This window comes from Eurosta solidaginis, chromosome 2, assembly GCF_040869045.1.
Source record: "Eurosta solidaginis isolate ZX-2024a chromosome 2, ASM4086904v1, whole genome shotgun sequence".
Taxonomy (NCBI): domain Eukaryota; kingdom Metazoa; phylum Arthropoda; class Insecta; order Diptera; family Tephritidae; genus Eurosta; species Eurosta solidaginis.
In genome coordinates, this window is record NC_090320.1 from 216,194,086 (window position 1) to 216,216,383 (window position 22,298).

Genomic DNA, 22,298 nt, shown 5'->3' on the forward strand with positions numbered 1-22,298 from the left:
ATAACACAATCCAACTCTGCGAGTACATACATAAACAAACAATTGATAGGAAATTTCCTCTGGCAAAAGTAAAGCAAAATATTTGGCTAAGGATGAGCCAATTTCATTTTGCTAGAATATACATAAATACCTTGAATTTTGTGAACAAATTGTTCACTGCTCCCAACTATGGTTTTGCAGCAGTAGAGAATAGAACCTACTAAGCAGCTTGGAAACAGATAAATCTAATTAAGTGAACCTATTGTCTTTTCGTATTTACTCATTAAAAACAAGTTGTAGGTACACGTTCCAAATTAATAACCCAATTCAACTCTGCGAGTACACACATAAACAAACAATTGATAGGAACTTTCCTCTGGCAAAAGTAAAGCAAAATATTTGGCTAAGGCTGAGCCCATTTCATTTTGCTAGAATATACATAAACACCTTGAATTTTGTGAACAAATTGCTCACTGCTCCCAACTATGGTTTTGTGGCAGTAGAGAATATAACCTACTAAGCAGTTTGGAAACAGATAAAACTAATTAAGTGAACCTATTGTCTTTTTGAATTTACTCATTAAAAAACAAGTTGCTGTACACGTTCCAAATTAAAAACACAATTCAACTCTGCGAGTAAATATATAAACAAACAATTGATAGGAAATTTCCTTTGGCAAAATTAAAGCAAAATATTTGGCTAAGGTTGAGTTTATTTCATTTTGCTAGAATATACATAAATTACTTGAATTTTGTGAACATATTGTTCACTGCTCCCAACTATGGTTTTGCGGAAGTAGAGAATAGAACCTACTAAGCAGCTTGGGAACAGATAAAACTAATTAAGTGAACCTATTGTCTTTTCGTATTTACTCATTAAAAAAAAAATTGTAGGTACACGCTCCAAATTAATAACACAATTCAACTCTGAGAGTACATATATAAACAAACAATTGATAGGAAATTTCCTCTGGCAAAAGTAAAGCAAAATATTTGGCTAAGGCTGAGCACATTTCATTTTGCTAGAAGATACATAAATACCTTGAATTTTGTGAACAAATTGTTCACTGCTCCCAACTATGGTTTTGCGGCAGTAGAGAATAGAACCTACTAAGCAGTTTGGAAACAGATAAAACTAATTAAGTGAACCTATTGTCTTTCTGTATTTACTCATTAAAAAACAAGTTTCTGTACACGCTCCAAATTAATAACACAATTCAACTCTGCGAGTACATATATAAACAAACAATTGATAGGAAATTTCCTCTGGCAAAAGTAAAGCAAAATATTTGGCTAAGGCTGAGCCCATTTCATTTTGCTAGAATATACATAAATACCTTGAATTTTGTGAACAAATTGTTCACTGCTCCCAACTATGGTTTTTCGGCAGTAGAGAATAGAACCTACTAAGCAGTTTGGAAACAGATAAAACTAATTAAGTAAACCTATTGTCTTTTTGTATTTACTCATTATAAAACAAGTTGCTGTACACGTTCCAAATTAAGAACACAATTCAACTCTGCGAGTACGTACATAAACAAACAATTGATAGGAAATTTCCTTTGGCAAAAGTAAAGAAAAATATTTGGCTAAGGCTGAGCCCACTTCATTTTGCTAGAATATACATAAATACATTGAATTTTGTGAACAAATAGTTCATTGCTCCCAACTATGGTTTTGCGGCAGTAGAAAATAAAAAATACTAAGCAGCTTGGAAACAGATTAAACTAATTAATTGTCTTTTTGTATTTACTAATTAAAAAACAAGTTGCTGTACACGTTCCTAATTAATAACACAATTCAACTCTGCGAGTACATATATAAAAAAACAATTGATAGGAATGTTCCTTTGGTAAAAGTAAACCAAAATATTTGGCTAAGGCTGAGCCCACTTCATTTTGCTAGAATATACATAAATACATTGAATTTTGTGAACAAATAATTCATTGCTCCCAACTATGGTTTTGCGGCAGTAGAGAATAGAAAATACTAAGCAGTTTAGAAACAGATGAAACTAATTAAGTCAACCTATTGTCTTTTCGTATTTACTAATTAAAAAACAAGTTGCTGTACACGTTCCTAATTAATAACACAATTCAACTCTGCGAGTATATATATAAAAATCAATTGATAGGAAATTTCCTTTGGTAAAAGTGAAGCAAAATATTTGGCTAAGGCTGAGCTCATTTCATTTTTGCTAGAATATGCATAAATACCTTGAATTTTGTGAATAAATAATTCACTGCTCCCAACTATGGTTTTGTGGCAGGAGAGAATAGAAAATACTAAGCAGTTTGGAAACAGATAAAACTAATTAATTGAACCTATTGCCTTTTTGTATTCACTCATTAAAAACAAATTGCTGTACACGTTCCAAATTAAGAACACAATTCAACTCTGCGAGTACATATATAAACAAACAATTGATAGGAAATTTCCTTTGGCAAAAGTAAAGAAAAATATTTGGCTAAGGCTGAGCTCATTTCATTTTGCTAGAATATGCATAAATACCTTGAATTTTGTGAATAACTGGTTTACTGATCCCAAATATGGTTTGTGGCAGTAGAGAATAGAAAATACTAAGCAGTTTGGAAACAGATAAAACTAATTAAGTGAACCTATTGTCTTTTTGTATTTACTCATTACAAATAAAGTTGTTGTACACGTTTCAAATTAATAACACAATTCAACTCTGCGAATACATTTGTAAGCAAACAATTTTTAGGAAATTTTCTTTAGCAAAAGTAGAGCAAAATATTTGTTGAAGGCTGAGCTCATTTTATTTCGCGGAAATATGCTTGTATAAAAAGAGCAAAATCTGTTTGTTCATAAAAAAAAAAAACAAAGAACGGGTGGCACTCGGGGACTGCCGCGGTAAAGCTATTGCATATTATCAACTTATGCAATTATAATATTTATGCAACATTTTGTTTTCTTTGATATTAATTCAAGTTTTGTCTTTGATATTAATTCAAGTTAACCTTTTTAAGCGTGGTGACTGATAAGTAAACAAATTTTTTACTTTTATTGAATAAATGAGGAGTTAATATTTAACTTTCACTTTGACCTTAACTTTAACTTTAACTTTATTTTTAACTTTAACTTTAACTTAAACATTCACTTTAACTTTAACTTTATTTTTAACTTTAACTTTAACTTAAACATTCACTTTAACTTTAACTTTATTTTTAACTTTAACTTTAACTTTAACATTCAGTTTAACTTTAACTTTAACTTTAAATAATTTATTAAATTTTAATGAGCTCGAGGCAGTTTAAAAAATTGAAACACAGTTTAAATTTTTATATTTCAATTTTATTTGGTCGATATTTCGATCTCATTCTGAGATCATCCTCAGGAACTGTGAACAAAAACAACAATTAGTTAACATGTAAACAATTTTCAAACCCTAAACTAATACCACTTACACAATTGAATATGTTTTACCGACTAACCAGATGTACGAAAAAAGAAAGCGTAGAAGTCAAATAAATATGAAAATATAAACAATTTAAAACACCGTAAGTATAAACAAAAATCTACAAAAACAACAACACATAGGATGACGAACAAAAAGACATAATCATTTGCATTAACATACAAATGTACATATGCACATTTATATTTGTCATCCCACTGCATTTGTTGTGTTGAGCTGCAATTCTAACTAGAACAGTGTTGTTGTCTTAAAACTAAGTCGCGGTAAACGCGCGCCAGCTGATCAGTGTCCATTTTATAATTCATTTTCGTGTCATAATGCTGCACAACTGATCAGCTGGCGCGCGTTTACCGCGACTTAGTTTTAAGACAACAACACTGTTCTAGTTAGAATTGCAGCTCAACACAACAAATGCAGTGGGATGACAAATATATATGTACATATGTACATTTGTATGTTAATGCAAATGATTATGTCTTTTTGTTCGTCCTCCTATGTATTGTTGTTTTTGTAGATTTTTGTGTATACTTACGGTGTTTTAAATTGTTTATATTTTCATATTTATTTGACTTCTACGCTTTCTTTTTTCGTATATCTGGTTAGTCGGTAAAACATATTCAATTGTGTAAGTGGTATTATGTTTAGGGTTTGAAAATTGTTTACATGTTAACTAATTGTTGTTTTTGTCCACAGTTCCTGAGGATGATCTCAGAATGAGATCGAAATATCGACCAAATAAAATTGAAATATAAAAATTTAAACTGTGTTTCAATTTTTTAAACTGCCTCGAGCTCATTAAAATTTAATAAATTATAATATTTGAAGGCAAATAAAAATATTTTTAAAATGTTTAACTTTAAATTTAACTTTAACTTTAACTTTGACTGTAACTTTAACTTTAAATTTAACTTTAACTTTAGCCTTAACTTTAACTTTGACTTTAACTTTAACTTTCATTTTAACTTTAACTTTAACTTTCGCTTTAACTTTAACATTCACTTTAACTTTAACATTAACTTTAACCCTAACTTTAACTTTAACTTTGACTTTAACTTTAACTTTAACTTTAACTTTAACTTTAACTTTAACCTTAACCTTAACTTTAACTTTAACTTTCACTTCAACTTTAACTTTAACTTTATTTTTAACTTTGACTTTAACTTTAGCTTTAACTTTAACTTTCACTTTAACTTTAACTTTAACTTTAACTTCAACTTTAACTTTAACATTAACTTTAACCTTAACTTTAACTTTAACTTTGACTTTGACTTTAACTTTAACTTTAACCTTAACCTTAACCTTAACCTTAACTTTAACTTTAAATTTAACTTTAACTTTCACTTCAACTTTAACTTTAACTTTATTTTTAACTTTAACTTTAACTTTGACTTTAACTTCAACTTTAACTTTAACATTAACTTTAACCTTAACTTTAACTTTAACTTTAACTTTAGCTTTAACTTTAACTTTAACTTTAACTTTAACCTTAACTTTAACTTTAACTTTGACTTTAACTTTAACTTTAACTTTAACTTCAACTTTAACATTAACTTTAACTTTAACTTTAACCTTAACTTTAACTTTGACTTTAACTTTAACTTTAACCTTAACCTTAACTTTATTAACTTTCACTTCAACTTTAACTTTAACTTTATTTTTAACTTTGACTTTAACTTTAACATTCACTTTAACTTTAACTTTAACTTTAAATTTAACTTCAACTTTAACTTTAACATTAACTTTAACCTTAACTTTAACTTTAACTTTGACTTTAACTTTAACTTTAGCTTTAACTTTAACTTTAACTTTAACTTTAACTTTAACTTTAACCTTAACCTTAACTTTAACTTTAACTTTCACTTCAACTTTAACTTTAACTTTATTTTTAACTTTGACTTTAACTTTAGCTTTAACTTTAACATTCACTTTAACTTTAACTTCAACTTTAACTTTAACATTAACTGTAACCTTAACTTTAACTTTAACTTTAACTTTAACATTGGCTTTAACTTTAACTTTAACTTAACATTGACTTTAACTTTAACTTTAACTTTAACTTTAACTTCAACTTTAACATTAACTTTAACTTTAACTTTAACTTTAACCTTACCTTTAACTTTAACTTTGACTTTAACTTTTACTTTAACTTTAACCTTAACCTTAACTTTAACTTTAACTTTCACTTCAACTTTAACTTTAACTTTATTTTTAACTTTAACTTTAACTTTGTATATTTCTCACTAGCCCAGCACTGTATCAATAAACGGAGGACACACGAAATTAAATTCAATGGTTTTATTTAAAATGTAAAACTTTTAAATCAGAAAACCACGGTATATAAAAAATGCTAATTCATTTAAATATTTAAAATGAAAACGAAATATTTGCGCGACGGCGGGCGGGCGATACAATGAACGTTGCTGGCACGATGCGTTTGCGTGGGTAGTTAATGATAAACTAAAAAAATTGAGAGTGAGCGCGGTGGTGGTTGGCAAGCCACAGCTGAGCTGCACTGCCTGCGCTTGGCCGCACTGGCCGGGTGTTGCTAGACGGAGGGGGCGGACTTAGTCCGAAAACTCGATCATGTCTTCAACATGCTCCCCCCCCGCCCGACGCGTTGATGGGTTAAGGGCGGCATCAACCCTGCCCAAGGCCGCCCGTGCCTCGGCTACTAATTGCCTTAGCTTCTCCTCCTTTTGACGAGCCGATCGGGTTTATGTTGCTCTCTGGCGGGTTTTTGCGCGTGCTCGCGGGGTTGCCCGGTCTCGGCGTTGAGGGTTGTGTTCGTGGCGTCCCGCGTTGTTGCTCTGGCGTCGAGCCCTGTGTAACAGCGTGTGGTGGCCGAGGGCACATTTTCGGCAGTTGGACGGGGAGTCACATGCCCCGGTGCTGTGTGACACTGCCAGGCAGTTGATGCAGTACCGGTGGTTCCTCGCGCACTCGTAGCGCTCCTCAGGCTTCATTGCGAGGAACGCCCGGCACTGCCTTAGCGCGTGTCGCTGCCCACATAGCCGGCATTTCTGGGTCTCCGTAGATTTGCGGGTCCTGTAAAGACAAGAAAAGAAAAAATACGTATTTCTCAAAAAATGGGTTAGAAAAAATACGTTGGGGAGGGTAGCTTATATGTAGATTGCTAGGGGCATGAAGCAGAGGGTACCAGAGGTAGGGTTGGTACTGCTAGGCAGTTGGTAGCACGCACAGTTTGGCAATATTACGGGTGATTAGTCCATTTTGGGTTTTGAGTTCCACAACTCGAACATCGTTATCCGATCCAGGGTGTAAAGTGATTACCCGTCCCAAACGCCATTCGTTCGGGGGTAGTAAATCATCCTTTACCACGACTAAATCTCCAACTTGAATATCGCGTTGAGGGCATTTCCATTTGTACCGCTTATGCAGCTCCTTGAGATACTCGTTCTTCCATCGTGTGCTGAATTGGTGGTGAAGCACTTTCAGTTTCTGCCATTTGTTGACCAAGGTGAGATGCTCTGCAGTTGGCTCCGGTAACGACAAGAGCGGCGCGCCACGTAGGAAATGCCCTGGGGTTAGGACTAGGGGATCCATTGGATCTTCGTACATAGGGGAGAGCGGTCGGGAGTTGAGGACCGCCTCTATGCGTACTAAGAGGGTAGTAAGCTCTTCGAAGGAGAACTTCTGGTTTCCTGCTACTTTCGTAAAGTGTATCTTGAAGCTTTTCACGGCCGCTTCCCATAGACCACCCATGTTGGGGAGCGTATGGTGGGATGAATTACCATGAGAATCCGTGAGTTGCATACTTTTCGGCGACGTCTGTAGCGACTTCCTTGAGGAATGTGGCGAATTCTCTTTGTAATCCGCGTTGTGCGCCGACGAACGTCTTTCCGTTGTCAGAATATATCTGGTGGGGTAGGCCACGGCGGCCAGTAAATCGGGCAAAGGCTGCGTTGAAGGCATTCGTGGTGAGATCAGAGCACACATCTAAATGAACAGCCTTTGTGGAAAAACAGACGAACACACAAACGTAAGCTTTGACATACGAAGCTCGGCGAAGGGGAGAAGTTTTTACCATAAATGGTCCAGCAAAGTCGACTCCTGTTGTATGAAAGGGTAGGGAATACGTTGACCTCTCGGGTGGCAAGGCTGCCATTATCTGCGTTTTCATCTGCTGTTTATAGATGGTGCAGGTTTTGCAGTGGAATACGAGCTTTTTGACCTTTTGCTTCAAACGTGGAATGTAGTACTGTTGCTGTACCATTCGGATCATCAGCTGTTTGTCGGCGTGCAGCAGGTGCGAATGGAGGAAGTCTAACAGAAGAGAACAAAATCGAGAGTTTTCGGGTATGATAATTGGGTGCCGCTCATTAAAGCTATAGGTGGCATATGCTAATCTTCCAGAAACTCGCATGATTCCTGAGTCATCTAGCATGGGGTTTAATGTCAGAAGGGTGTTCTTTTTGGGTAAGGGTCCTGACGTTTGAAGCAGCTCTATCGTGTCTCCGTAATGATTCCGTTGAGTTTGAATGATGATTTTGATTTTGGCATCATTCACTTCGGCGTGGGTGAGGTTGAGCGTGGCTGGAACTTTCAGTTTCCTTGCTTTCTTGATAAACCGCAACATATAGGCCACGGCTCTAAGCGCTCGAGAAAACGACGAAAACCGGTCGAGTATGTCTATATTTTCTTCCTGCAGGGTGTGGAATACGTCCACATGTCGTTGTTCGGGCGGAGTTGGGTGGTGAGGTGTATTCTTTGGCCACGAAGTTGATGGATTGATTAGCCAATTAGGTCCTTCCCACCATAGCGGACATTGGACTAAATCCTGAGGCTTGCAGCCTCGAGTGCCCAAATCCGCTGGGTTATCCTTACTGGAAACGTGCCTCCAAGTGGCGTTGTCGACGTTCTTAAGAATTTCAGAGGTTCTGTTAGCGACATACGTTTTCCAGGTATGGGGTGGTTTTTCTAACCAGGCCAGTACGATGGCCGAATCGCACCAGAGAATGAGTTCGTGTGGGGGTAGATTCAGCTCACTTCGCAGCTGTTTCACTAACTTGGAGAGTAAAACTGCTCCACAGAGCTCCAACCGTGGAAGACTCACGGTTTGGAGGGGTGCTACTTTGCTTTTAGCAGCTAGCAAATGGGATGAAAAACTATTTTCATGGGTTTGTACTCGGAAATATATAAAGGCACAAAATGCTTTTTCTGAAGCATCTGAGAATCCATGCAGCTGGATTAGTTTATCGGGGGAATACTGTACCCACATGGGGATTTTAATGTCTCTGATATGAGGTAAATTTTCATAAATTGAGGTCCATTTTTGGAGAGCTCCGGGCTTCACGTCTTCGTCCCAATCCGTTCCTTCCATCCAGAGTTGTTGCAGCAACATTTTGGCAAGAATCATTATTGGTGAAAGCCATCCTGCGGGGTCAAACAGTTTTGCAACTGCTGATAAAATTTGCCTTTTAGTAGTCGTGTTTTCTGCTGATGGTGGATCATACGTGTAGGTGAAGGTGTCGGTTAGCGCGTTCCACTGAATTCCAAGGGTTTTTGTGGAACTCGAATCATGGAATTTAAGGAAGTCGACGTCTAGCAAATCAGGGTCGGGAACGGGTTTTAAAATTTCAGGGTGATTTGCCGACATCTTCCTCAAAGGGAACTCTGCCGATTTTAAGGCTTCGATAACTTGAGTCATAGAGTTCAAAGTGGACTGTATATTATGACCGCCTGACAAAATATCGTCAACATATGTTTCGTTTAATAAAATGTTTTTAGCGAGAGGATATTCGTCTTGACAATCGTGGGCGAGTTGGTGTAGGGTTCGAATCGCCAAATATGGCGCGCAATTTACACCAAAGGTGACTGTTTTTAGTCGAAAATCTTGTATCGGCAGAGTTGGGTGTTTCCGAAAAACGATTCGATGAAAATCTTTATCTTCTTCATGGATGAGTATTTGGCGATACATTTTCTCAATATCGCCGTTGAAAACAAACTTATAAAGTCGCCATTTAAGTATGACGAGCATTAAGTCATTTTGTAGAATGGGGCCTGAATGAAGCACGTCGTTCAACGAGTTGCCAGAATGCGACAGTTTTGATGCGTTGAAGACGACTCGCACTTTTGTGGTTTTGCTGTCGGGTTTTATGACAGCATGATGGGGTAGATAAAATGATAGATATTTACCATCTCTAATTATCTCTTGTTGGGAGGCGGGTTCCATGTGATCCATGGTTAAATATTCATTAAGGACTTCAAAATATTTGTCTCTTAATTCGGGTCTTCTTTCGAGGGTTCGTTCGATGCTGATATACTGCTGTTGTGCTGCGGGTCGTGAATGACCGAGTGCCAGATTGGCTGGAAATTCCGATTTGAAGGGTAGTTTGACTCTGTAGCGTCCATCTTCCTCACGAATTGTGGTTGTCCTGTAGAGTGCTTCGCAGTATTCATCATCTGCTGATCGTTGTTGGGTTTGGTGAACTTCTTCCTGTTCCCAAAATTTTCTCAAAAGTTGATTGATGGGGTCATCGGTGCATTCAGTGACATGAGTGCTGAAGGTTGATACCTTTTCAGGTACAGGGCCGCTTAATATCCATCCGAATATTGTGTTTTGGGCAAGTAATGTTCCACTCACATTTCGTAGGAGCCCTTCGGTGAGGATTTGCCGGGTGATATCGCTGCCGATTACCACATCGATTTTGGATGGTATCGAATACTGTGGATCGGCTAACGGTAAATGGGCAGTTCTTCGAGATCGATGCTTGAAACTCTGACTGTGGGCAAGAACTTAGTTAGCTTCGGCAAAATTATTGCTTGTGCGTCTATCATTTACGTTAAGTCTGCTGAACAGAATGTTATCTGGCAGACTTTATTGGCATTTTTCACAACCGTTCCACCCATTCCAGATATCTGGTGGAGAGACTCTTTTGTGGGTAGACCAAGAAGCTTTTGTATACGGGATGATACAAAAGTTTTTTGTGAACCTTGGTCTATTAGGGCACGAATTTTATGGAATTCGCCAGCATAGTATATTGATACTACTGCTGTTGGTAGTAGGGTGGTTCCATGATTACTCGAGAAGAGTGTAGAAACCGGATTTTTGTCTTGAGACTGTTTGGAGGAGGTGGCTCTTGCGGCGGCTTTCGATGTTGAGGCTCGCTCGTCGTCCGTTCTCCTAGGGGTGCCGGCTTGGGCATTTTGAGCTCTGGGGTTTGGTTGTGATTGTTGGGGTTTGGGCTGCAAATGCAGTAGTGAATGATGACGCTTTTGGCAATAAACGCACGTGAAACTACTTTTACATTCGTTCTTGGGGTGTGACGTTGATAAACAGTTTTCACAGTAACTATTTTCTCTCACAAATTTGATTCGGTCTGATACCGATAAATTTCTAAACCTAACGCAAGATTTGACTGCGTGGTATTGGTTGCATAATCTACACGAAGCCGTTTTATTGAACTCGGTGTGATATGCATGGGTTTTATTATTATTGGGTTGGTTCGAGTTTTGATTCACCGTTCGTGGCGTAAAACTCGAAAATTGGGGTTTCGCCTTGCCTGGTCTATAGGTACTTAGTCTTTCTACTACCTCGTATCTGCTGGTCAAAAATTTATTCATATCCTCCCAAAGTGGGAGTTCTTTTCGGGAGCTGAGGGATTGATCCCATAGTGAAAGGCTTTCACTTGGCAGCTTGGATGAGCAGAGGTAAACGAGGATTGGGTCCCAGTCCGTTGTCGGGATTCCTTGGGTGTTAAGGGTTGACATGCAGTTGTTGATTGTTGTCTGCATCTTCTGTATTTGTTCTCCGCTTTCTGCGAATATTGTGGGTAGGTTGAACAGCGTCTTCAGTTGGTTGTCGACGAGTATCCTTTTGTTCTCGTACCTAGATCTGAGCGCTTCCCAGGCAAGCTCGAAATTATTATCGCTCAGTGGGTATTGTTTTACAATAAGCCCAGCTTGTCCTTTTGTTTTCAGGCGTAGGTGGTATAGTTTTTGAGCGGGTGATAATTTAGGGTGGTTTTTATAGACTGCCGTGAACATATCTCTAAAGGATGGCCAGTCTTCGTATCCACCATGAAATACTTCGGTGTCGCATGGTGGTACTTTTAAATAAAAACCGTTTGCGTTTGAATTGTTCATTGGGTGGGCGGGTATTTGTTGTTGGTTGGTGCTAGCAGTATTAAAAAGCTGTAAGGCTTCTAAAATTTCTGATTTGCATGTTTGGTACGTTTCCATGCATTTAGCGAATTTTTGCTCAACCGAGCCGCTGACCTCTGTGTAATTATCTGAGAAACTTACTTCTCGATGAGACTCTAGCACCTTTGCCCATATTTTATCAAGGTCTTCTAGTTTGACCTTAAGCATACACTCTGATAAATCGGTAGCTTGGGAGGGTGACCATCTCGAGCAGTAAACCTCTAATTGGTTACCGTCATATATAAATTCCTGCAGGCGTTGGTCTGCAGTGGTCAATTTTTGGGTTTCGTTTGTTTTTGGCATTATAATTTAATGTAATTTACCAAGAAATGGGAGCTTTTATTAAGCTGTGAAAATCGAAAAAATGTTTTGTCAAAAGGAAAACAAATTTTTTTTTTTTGAAACCAGCCTAATGTACGCTTGGTTCTTTATACGGGCTCGTCTCAGCGCTTCTGAGTACAAGTAATGTGGGTATATAATAATATAAATAAATTAAATAAATGTAAGGCGCGATAACCTCCGAAGAGATCTAAGGCCGAGCTTCTCTTCCAATTTGCGTCGTGCTCCTCTTGATTTTTCCCTACAAATTGGCCGGACGGGACCTACATGTTTTATGCCGACTCCGAACGGCATCTGCAAGGCAGATGAGTTTTCACTGAGAGCTTTTCATGGCAGAAATACAATCGGAGCGCTTGCCAGACACTGCCGAGGGGCGACCCCGCTTAGAAAAATTTTCTTCTAATTGAAAAATCTTATTTCTAAAATTTTGATGTTGCTTTGCCCGGGAGTTGAACCCAGGGCATACGGTGTGATAGGCGGAGCACGCTACCATCACACCACGGTGGCCGTATTTATATATATAGTATTTTTGTTCACTGGGATTTTATTTTTTATTTTTTGAGAGACCGGCCTAATGTGTACCGGCTTTTTGCTTTGTTATATGTACTTGTCTCAGCGCGTCTGAGCACAAGTAATATGGGTATATAGTACGTATGTATGTATTTATATATATGGGTAAAATATATTTGCCGACAAACTGTGGTGTACCAACAACCTTTTGTTTGCTGTGCCAATGCACTTGATCTGTATTAACAAAGTAAATGTATGCCAATATGTGATCTATGATCTTTTTGTTGCTTCCTTCTATTATGTAGTTACATATGGTCATGCAATTACTTTGTTGAGGGTGGGTTTTTGGCTTATGCAAAAAGATATACAAGTGCGTGTGGGTATTATGGGTGCATATAATTGTAGATTTGTATGCAAAATTAATCTTGGGTGCACCGGTAAAATAACTTTAGGAAAAGTGACAAAAATTTGGTAAAGTTCGTTGCTATGGGTTTTTTATAAATTATATTTTATGTAATATATGTATATGAGGGTAAATTGGGCAGCGGTGCTTTTCACGCTGGAAAAATATGTAGCTCGGGTGATATTACCGAACTAAGTGGGTATATACATATATTACATATACACGTATATATTTTTATAATTATGTAGATATTTAGCGCAACGAACTTTTTGGGTATATGGAACCGAGCAGTGGATTTTCCGTTGGTACGGGAATGCAAATTTATTTGTTGAAAAATTTATATGGGGTTTTTGATGGGACTGTACCTGTTGGTAACAGTGAGTAAGCCAATGAAATATTTTACCGTTTAGGCTTTTTGATGTGGGTTTATACCCAGGGTCCGGATCTTTAGATCGGAGGGGTATATAAATTTGGGGATTTTATAGAATTTGGGTCCGTACTTTAGACGGAGGGAATATATATGGGGGTATATATTGGGTAACAAAAGTACTCACTCTGACATTTCCTTTAGTATTATGGGTGTTACTTGTGGGTTGTTTGTGTTGTCCTTTATTGTAATGCTCCTCGTTGTTGTTGTGTTGTACCTCCCTGTTGGTGAAGTTAGTGTTAATGTTGGTTTTTCGTATATGTATGTGTTTTCCAATTATTGTTTCCAAACTTTTTCTTTCAAATGTATTTTTCCTTTTTTTTTCTCAAACTTTTTTTTGTAAATAATGTTTTTTCCAAAAACTTTTTCTTTTTCTTTTGTATTTATATTTTCAGTTTTTGTGTACGTGTTTTGTATTTTCGTGAAAAAAATTTTATCAAATTTGTATTTTTTTCAAAAAAAAAACCACTTTTATCTTTTCTCTTATTTTGTTTTTTTCTTTTTTTTGTCGGGACTTTTCCAATTCAAATTGTCCCCAAGATGAATTTATTTTTTTTTTTTGTTTTTTAAAATGTATTTTTCTTTTTTCTCAAACTTTTTTTTTTTTCGAAAAACTTCCTTTTTCACTTTTTTTTTGATTTCTTTGCACAAACTTTGTTCTTAGTAAAATTAATTTTTTCCGTTTTTGTCACACCTTAATGTTTGTTTTATTTTTTTTTGGGTATACACGTTTTGCTGTATGTATATGTTTTTTGTATGTTTGTTTTTCTGGTTTTTTGCAACACAAAAAAATTTTTTCAACTGTTTAAATTTTTGTTCTTTAAACTTTCCTTTTCCTTAATGCTTTTTTTTGTGTACATATATGTATATATGTTTAAATAATTTCGGTTTTAACACCTTTGTTGTTTGTGTCCGTACCGACCGCGTTTACTTTTATATTTATTATTTATGCAAAAAATGGATTTTAACTTTTGTAGAAAAATTTGTGTTGTTTTTTATTTATTTTAATTAAATTTTTTGGTCGCTGGTGCACTTTATGGCACAAAAGGACCATGTATATTTCTCACTAGCCCAGCACTGTATCAATAAACGGAGGACACACGAAATTAAATTCAATGGTTTTATTTAAAATGTAAAACTTTTAAATCACAAAACCACGGTATATAAAAAATGCTAATTCATTTAAATATTTAAAATGAAAGCGAAATATTTGCGCGACGGCGGGCGGGCGATACAATGAAGCGAGGAGAACGTTGCTGGCACGATGCGATTGCGTGGGTAGTTAATGATAAACTAAAAAAATTGAGAGTGAGCACGGTGGTGGTTGGCAAGCCACAGCTGAGCTGCAGTGCCTGCGCTTGGCCGCACTGGCCGGGTGTTGCTAGACGGAGGGGGCGGACTTAGTCCGAAAACTCGATCATGTCTTCAACAAACTTTAACATTCACTTTAACTTTAACTTTAACTTTAACTTTAAATTTAACTTCAACTTTAACATTAACTTTAACCTTAACTTTAACTTTAACTTTGACTTTAACTTTAACTTTAGCTTTAACTTTAACTTTAACTTTAACTTTAACTTTAACTTTAACTTTAACCTTACCCTTAACTTTAACTTTAACTTTAACTTTAACTTTAACTTTAACTTCAACTTTAACTTTAACTTTAACTTCAACTTTAACTTTAACATTATCTATAACTTTAATTTTAGCCTTAACTTTAACTTTAACTTTGACTTTAACTTTAACTTTAACTTCAACTTTAACTTTAACTTTAAATTTAACTTTGACTTTGAGTTTAATTTTAACTTTAACTTTAACTTCAACTTTAACTTTAACCTTATTTTTATACTCAGTTGAGCAGAGCTCACAGAGTATATTAAGTTTGATTGGATAACGGTTGGTTGTACATATATAAAGGAATCGAGATAGATATAGACTTCAATATATCAAAATAATCAGGATCCAAAAAAAATTTAATTGAGCCATGTCCGTCCGTCCGTCCGTCCGCCCGTTAACACGATAACTTGAGTAAATTTTGAGGTATCTTGATGAAATTTGGTATGTAGGTTCCTGAGCACTCATCTCAGATCGCTGTTTAAAATGAACGATATCGGACTATAACCACGCCCACTTTTTCGATATCGAAAATTTCGAAAAACCGAAAAAGTGCGATAATTCATTACCAAAGACAGATAAAGCGACGAAACTTGGTGGATGAGTTGAATTTATGATGCAAAATAGAAAATTAGTAAAATTTTGGACAATGGGCGTGGCACCGCCCACTTTTAAAAGAAGGTAATTTAAAATTTTGCAAGCTATAATTTGTCAGTCGTTGAAGATATCATGATGAAATTTGGCAGGGACGTTACCCCTATTACTATATGTACGCCTAATAAAAATTAGCAAAATCGGAGAAGGACCACGCCCACTTTAAAAAAAAATTTTTTTTAAAGAAAAATTTTAACAAAAAATTTAATATCTTTACAGTATATAAGTAAATTATGTCAACATTCAACTCCAGTAATGATATGGTGCAACAAAATACAAAAATAAAAGAAAATTTCAAAATGGGCGTGGCTGCGCCCTTTTTCATTTAATTTGTCTAGGATGCTTTTAATGCCATAAGTCGAACAAAAATTAACCAATCCTTGTGAAATTTGGTAGAGGCTTAGCTCCTAGGACGATAACTGTTTTCTGTGAAAAAGGGCGAAATCGGTTGAAGCCACGCCCAGTTTTTATACACAGCCGATCGTCTGTCCTTCCGCTCGGCCGTTAACACGATAACTTGAGCAAAAATCGATATATCTTTACTAAACTCAGTTCACGTACTTATCTGAACTCACTTTATATTGGTGTAAAAAATGGCCGAAATCCGACTATGACCACGCCCACTTTTTCGATATCGAAAATTACGAAAAATGAAAAAAATGCCATAATTATATACCAAATACAAAAAAAGCAATGAAACATGGTAATTTTATTGGTCTATTGACGCAAAATATAACTTAAAAAAAAACTTGGTAAAATGGGTGTGACACCTACCATATTAAGTAGAAGAAAATGAAAAAGTTTTGCAGGGCGAAATCAAAAGCCCTTGGAATCTTGGAAGGAATACTGTTCGTGGTATTACATATATAAATAAATTAGCGGTACCCGACAGATGATGTTCTGGATCACCCTGGTCCACATTTTGGTTGATATCTCGAAAACGCCTTCACATATACAACTAAGGGCCACTCCCTTTTAAAACAATCATTAATACCTTTAATTTGATACCCATATCGTACAAACACATTCTAGAGTCAGCCCTGGTCCACCTATGGCGATATTTCGACACGGCGTCCATCTATAGAACTAAGGCCCACTCCTTTTTAAAATACTCATTAACACCTTTCTTTTGATACCCATATTGTACAAACAAATTCTAGGGTCACCCCTGGTCCACCTTTATGGCGATATCTCGAAACGGCGTCCACCTATGGAACTAAGGATTACTTCCTTTTAAAATACTCATTAACGCCTTTCTTTTGATACCCATATTGTACAAACAAATTCTAGGGTCACCCCTGGTCCACCTTTATGGCGATATCTCCAAACGCCGTCCACCTATGGAACTAAGGATTACTCGCTTTTAAAATACTCATTAGCACCTTTCATTTGATACCCATATCGTACAAACGCATTCTAGAGTCACCCCTGGTCCACCTTTATGGCGATATCTCGAAAAGGCGACCACCTATACAACTACCCCCACTCCCTTTTAAAACCCTCCTTAATACCTTTAATTTGATACCCATATCGTGCAAACAAATTCTAGGGTCACACCTGGTCCACCTTTATGGCGATATCTCGAAACGGAGTCCACCTGTGGAACTAAACATCACTCCCTTTTAAAATACTCATTAACACCTTTCTTTTGATACCCATATTGTACAAACAAATTCTAGGGTCACCCCTGGTCCACCTTTATGGCGATATCTCGAAACGGCGTCCACCTATGGAACTAAGGATTACTCCATTTTAAAATACTCATTAACACCTTTCATTTGATACCCATATCGTACAAACGCATTCTAGAGTCAACCCTGATCCACCTTTATGGCGATATCCCTAAATGGCGTCCACCTATAGAACTATGGCCCACTCCTTCATAAAATACTCCTTAATTCCTTTCATTTGATACACATGTCATACAAATACATTCCAGGGTTTCACTCGGTTCATTTTCCTACATGGTTATTTTCCCTTATGTTGTCACCATAGCTCTCAACTGAGTATGTAATGTTCGGTTACACCCGAACTTAAGCTTCCTTACTTGTTAACTTTAACTTTAACTTTAACTTTAACTTCAACTTTAACTTTAACATTAACTTTAACCTTAACTTTAACTTTGACTTTAACTTTAACTTTAACTTTAACTTTAACTTTAACTTTAACTTTAACTTTAACTTTAACTTTAACTTTAACTTTAACTTTAACTTCAACTTTAACTTTAACATTATTTTTAACTTTAACTTTAGCCTTAACTTTAACTTTGACTTTAACTTTAACTTTAACTTCAACTTTAACTTTAACTTTAAATTTAACTTTGACTTTGAGTTTAACTTTAACTTTAACTTTAACATGGACTTTAACTTTAACTTTAACTTAACATTGACTTTAACTTTAACTTTAACTTTAACTTTAACTTTAACTTTAACTTTAACTTTAACTTTAACTTTAACTTTAACTTTAACTTCAACTTTAACATTAACATTAACTTTAACTCTAACTTTAACCTTAACCTTAACTTTAGCTTTATTTTTAACTTTAACTTTAACACTCAGTTTAACTTTAACTTTAATTTTAACTTTAACTTTAACTTTCACTTTAACTTTAACCTTGACTTTAACTTTAACTTTAACTTTATTTTTAACTTTAACTTTAATATTCAGTTTAACTTTAACTTTAATTTTAACTTTAACTTTAACTTTCACTTTAACTTTAACTGTAACTTTAAATTTAACTTTAACTTTAACCTTAACTTTAACTTTAACTTTCACTTTAACTTTAACTTTAACTTCAACTTTAACTTTAACATTAACTTTAACTTTAACTTTAACTTTAACTTTAACCTTAACTTTAACTTTAACTTTAACCTTAACCTTAACTTTAACTTTATTTTTAACTTTAACTTTAACATTCAGTTTAACTTTAACTTTAATTTTAACTTTAACTTTAACTTTCACTTTAACTTTAACTTTAACTTTAACTTTAACTGTAACTTTAACTTTAACACTGGTACGACCCCTACATACCGACGGACAGGCTTTGGATACTCGATCCCCGATGTAACACTAGTGTCAGAAAGCCTGCTGCTGACCGCTGCTGGATGGAGAGTCATAGAGGATCTGACTGGCAGCGATCACAACTACATCACTTTCCACCTAAACGATCCCGGTCAGAGGCAGATTCCGAACGGGCCACGCAGAACAAAAGCATGGGACGCATCCAAGGTCGACTCTGCCACGTTCTCCGCATCAGTACTGGGGGATGCCCGATGGATAATCAACAACTCCAGTCCGACGGAAGAGACGGTTGAAAAGACAATGAGCTGTCTTCGCCACGCTTGCAACCTCTCTATGCCACGGAGGGGAGTGTGGAGGGGTAAAAAGCAGGTATACTGGTGGAATAGCGAAATCGCGGAGCTGCGGAAAACATGCCACAGGATGCGAAGGTTAGCAACTCGCGCGCGCGGCAGGCCTGAGGCTCTAGAAAAGTCGGAAGCGTACAAAGGAGCGAAGAAAGCTCTTAGTGCTGCCATTAAGCAAATCAAGCTTAAGTGCTGGAAAGCGCTTTGCGAGGAAGTGGATCGAGACCCATGGGGGCAGGGATATAAGATAGTAATGAAGAAGTTCCGTCCGCCAAACCAGCTGATGGACGAGAACCAAATAAGGAACATTGTGGATGGCCTGTTTCCCACCCAACTGCCTAGGGAGTGCGGGTACGTTACCCATGAAGATCGCAACGTGGAACCATTCCAAGAAGAAGAGCTTAAAACTGCCGTGCGAACTATGAAACCTAGGAAAGCATCTGGGCCCGACGGAATACCCGCGGAGGCAATTAGACTAGCTGCAAACGACTGCCCAGAACTTATGTTGCACATGTACAACAAATGTCTCGAAGAAAGAATTTTCCCCACCATATGGGAGACAGCACGACTGGTTCTCATTCCAAAAGGGAAAGGAGATCCCAACTCTCCATCATCCTACCGTCCCCTATGTATGTTGGACACAGCAGGGAAATTGATGGAGAGTCTCCTGAAGCAACGCCTCACCAGAGCGTTACAGGACGCCGGAGGACTGTCGCCCAGACAGCATGGTTTTCGGAGGGGGCACTCCACAATCGATGCCATAGCAGAAGTTATAGACGCAGTCAAGAAAGCCGAGACAGCGTGCCACAGAGCAAGACCTATAGTGTTGCTGGTCACGCTGGACGTCAAAAACGCTTTCAACTCAGCTAGGTGGGAGGACATGCTTGAGGCACTAGAAAGCACTTTCAAAGTACCGCAATATTTGTTAGAAATTTTAAGGGACTACCTAAGAGAGAGGTATTTAATATATGAAAGTACTCACGGTCAAAAAAGGTAAAAATAACAGGTGGAGCAGCTCAGGGTTCGGTACTAGGTCCCGATCTCTGGAATATAACTTACGACAGTCTTCTTCGATTAGACATGCCAGAAAGCACCTTCCTCGTTGCATTTGCAGACGACGTGGCAGCTGTGATAACAGCACCAAGCTGCGAGCTGGCACAGCTAAAATTAAACCAGGTCATGCGTAACGTAAATAGGTGGATGGCTGAGCACGGTCTCCAGTTAGCAACAGCCAAAACGGAGATCGTCATCCTCACAAAGAGACGTATTCCCACTACCAGGAACATGATGGTTGGGGACCAGCCAACAGAAACACTCGCTTCAACGAAATATCTGGGAGTGAGGTTAGACAGCAAACTCAACTTCTCGGATCACATACGAGGGGCCTGCGAAAGAGCTGCGCGCATAATAGCGCAGTTGAGTAGATTAATGGCAAACACAGGTGGCCCAAAGCCATGCACAAGGAAGTTGCTTGCATCAGCCTCGGATTCTATACTCTTATATGGTGCAGAAATCTGGGCGGACGCAATGAAATACCGGAAGAACCGAGTCGCCCTCCCCTCGGTCCAACGCAGAGGGGCGCTGCGAATATCTTCGGCTTACCGCACGGTATCAGCTGAAGCTGTCCTGGTCGTTGCGGGAACCATACCGATATATCTTCTCGTTGAGGAAAGAAAAACAATATATGACAACGGATCGCAAGCAAGTAGAGCTGCTGTTGCCATGCAGGCGCGTGAAGAATCGATCCGATGTTGGCAAGATCAGTGGAGCAACAGCATCGTAGGAAAGTGGACTAGGGAACTAATCCCTGAACTGAATCCATGGTTGAAGCGACCGCACGGAGAGGTAGACTTTTACCTGACCCAGTTTCTAACGGGACATGGTTACTTCCTACACAGAATGGGTAAGGTTGATAGCCCGAGCTGCCTGTACTGTGGGGAAATAGACGATGTACGCCACACCTTCTTCGAATGCAGGCACTTTTCCCGTCAGCGAAGGAGGGTAGAAGAGGTACTTGGCGACCTATCCCCGGGCAGTGTCATTAATAACATGACCTGTCGAAGAGACAGATGGGATACGGTCAGCACATATGTGAGGCATATACTTACCAGTAAACGAGAAGACGGATGCCTAGCCCATTAGCGTGAGAGTAGCCATAGAGCTCACGTAGCGCGCACCCGTACCCGAAGTAATGCTAAACGCGGTCCCAGGTACGGGGATTTGCGCGGGCCGTGGGAGGTTAGGTTTTAGTGGGTAGGCCTTCATGGAAGAAGGGAGTCCTACACTCGGAGAGTCTCGCAGTGAGGCTTAAATATCCCGGTCAGTGCATAAAGCATTTCCTCCTTCCACGAAACACAAAAAAAAAAAAAAAAAAAAAAAAAACTTTAACTTTAAATTTAACTTTAACTTTAACCTTAACTTTAACTTTAACTTTAACTTTAACTTTCACTTTCACTTTAACTTTAACTTTATTTTTAACTTTAACTTTAACTTTAGCTTTAACTTTAACATTCACTTTAACTTTAATTTTAACTTTAACTTTAACCTTAACTTTAACTTCAACTTTATTTTTAACTTTAACTTTCGCTTTAACTTTAACATTCACTTTAACTTTAATTTTAACTTTAACTTTCACTTTAACTTTATTTTTAACTTTCGCTTTAACTTTAACATTCAGTTTAACTTTAACTTTAATTTTAACTTTAACTTTAACTGTAACTTTAACTTTAAATTTAACTTTAACCTTAACTTTAACTTTAACTTTAACCTTAACTTTAACTTTAACTTTAACTTTCACTTTAACTTTAACTTTATTTTTAACTTTAACTTTAACTTTCGCTTTAACTTTAACATTCACTTTAACTTTAACTTTATTTTTAACTTTAACTTTAACTTCAACTTTAACATTAACTTTAACCATAACTTTAACTTTAACTTTGACTTTAACTTTAACTTTAACTTTAACCTTAACTTTAACTTTCACTTTAACTTTAACTTTATTATACTCAGTTGAGCAGAGCTCACAGAGTATATTAACTTTGATTGGATAACGGTTGGTTGTACAGGTATAAAGGAATCGAGATAGATATAGACTTCCATATATCAAAATCATCAGTATCGAAAAAAAATTTGATTGAGCCATGTCCGTCCATCCGTCCGTCTGTCCGTTAACACGATAACTTGAGTAAATTTTGAGGTATCTTGATGAAATTTGGTATGTAGGTTCCTGGGTACTCATCTCAGATCGCTATTTAAAATGAACGATATCGGACAATAACCACGCCCACTTTTTCGATATCGAAAATTTCGAAAAATCGAAAAAGTGCGATAATTCCTTACCAAATACGGATAAAGCGATGAAACTTGGTAGGTGAGTTGAACTTATGACGCAGAATAGAAAACTAGTA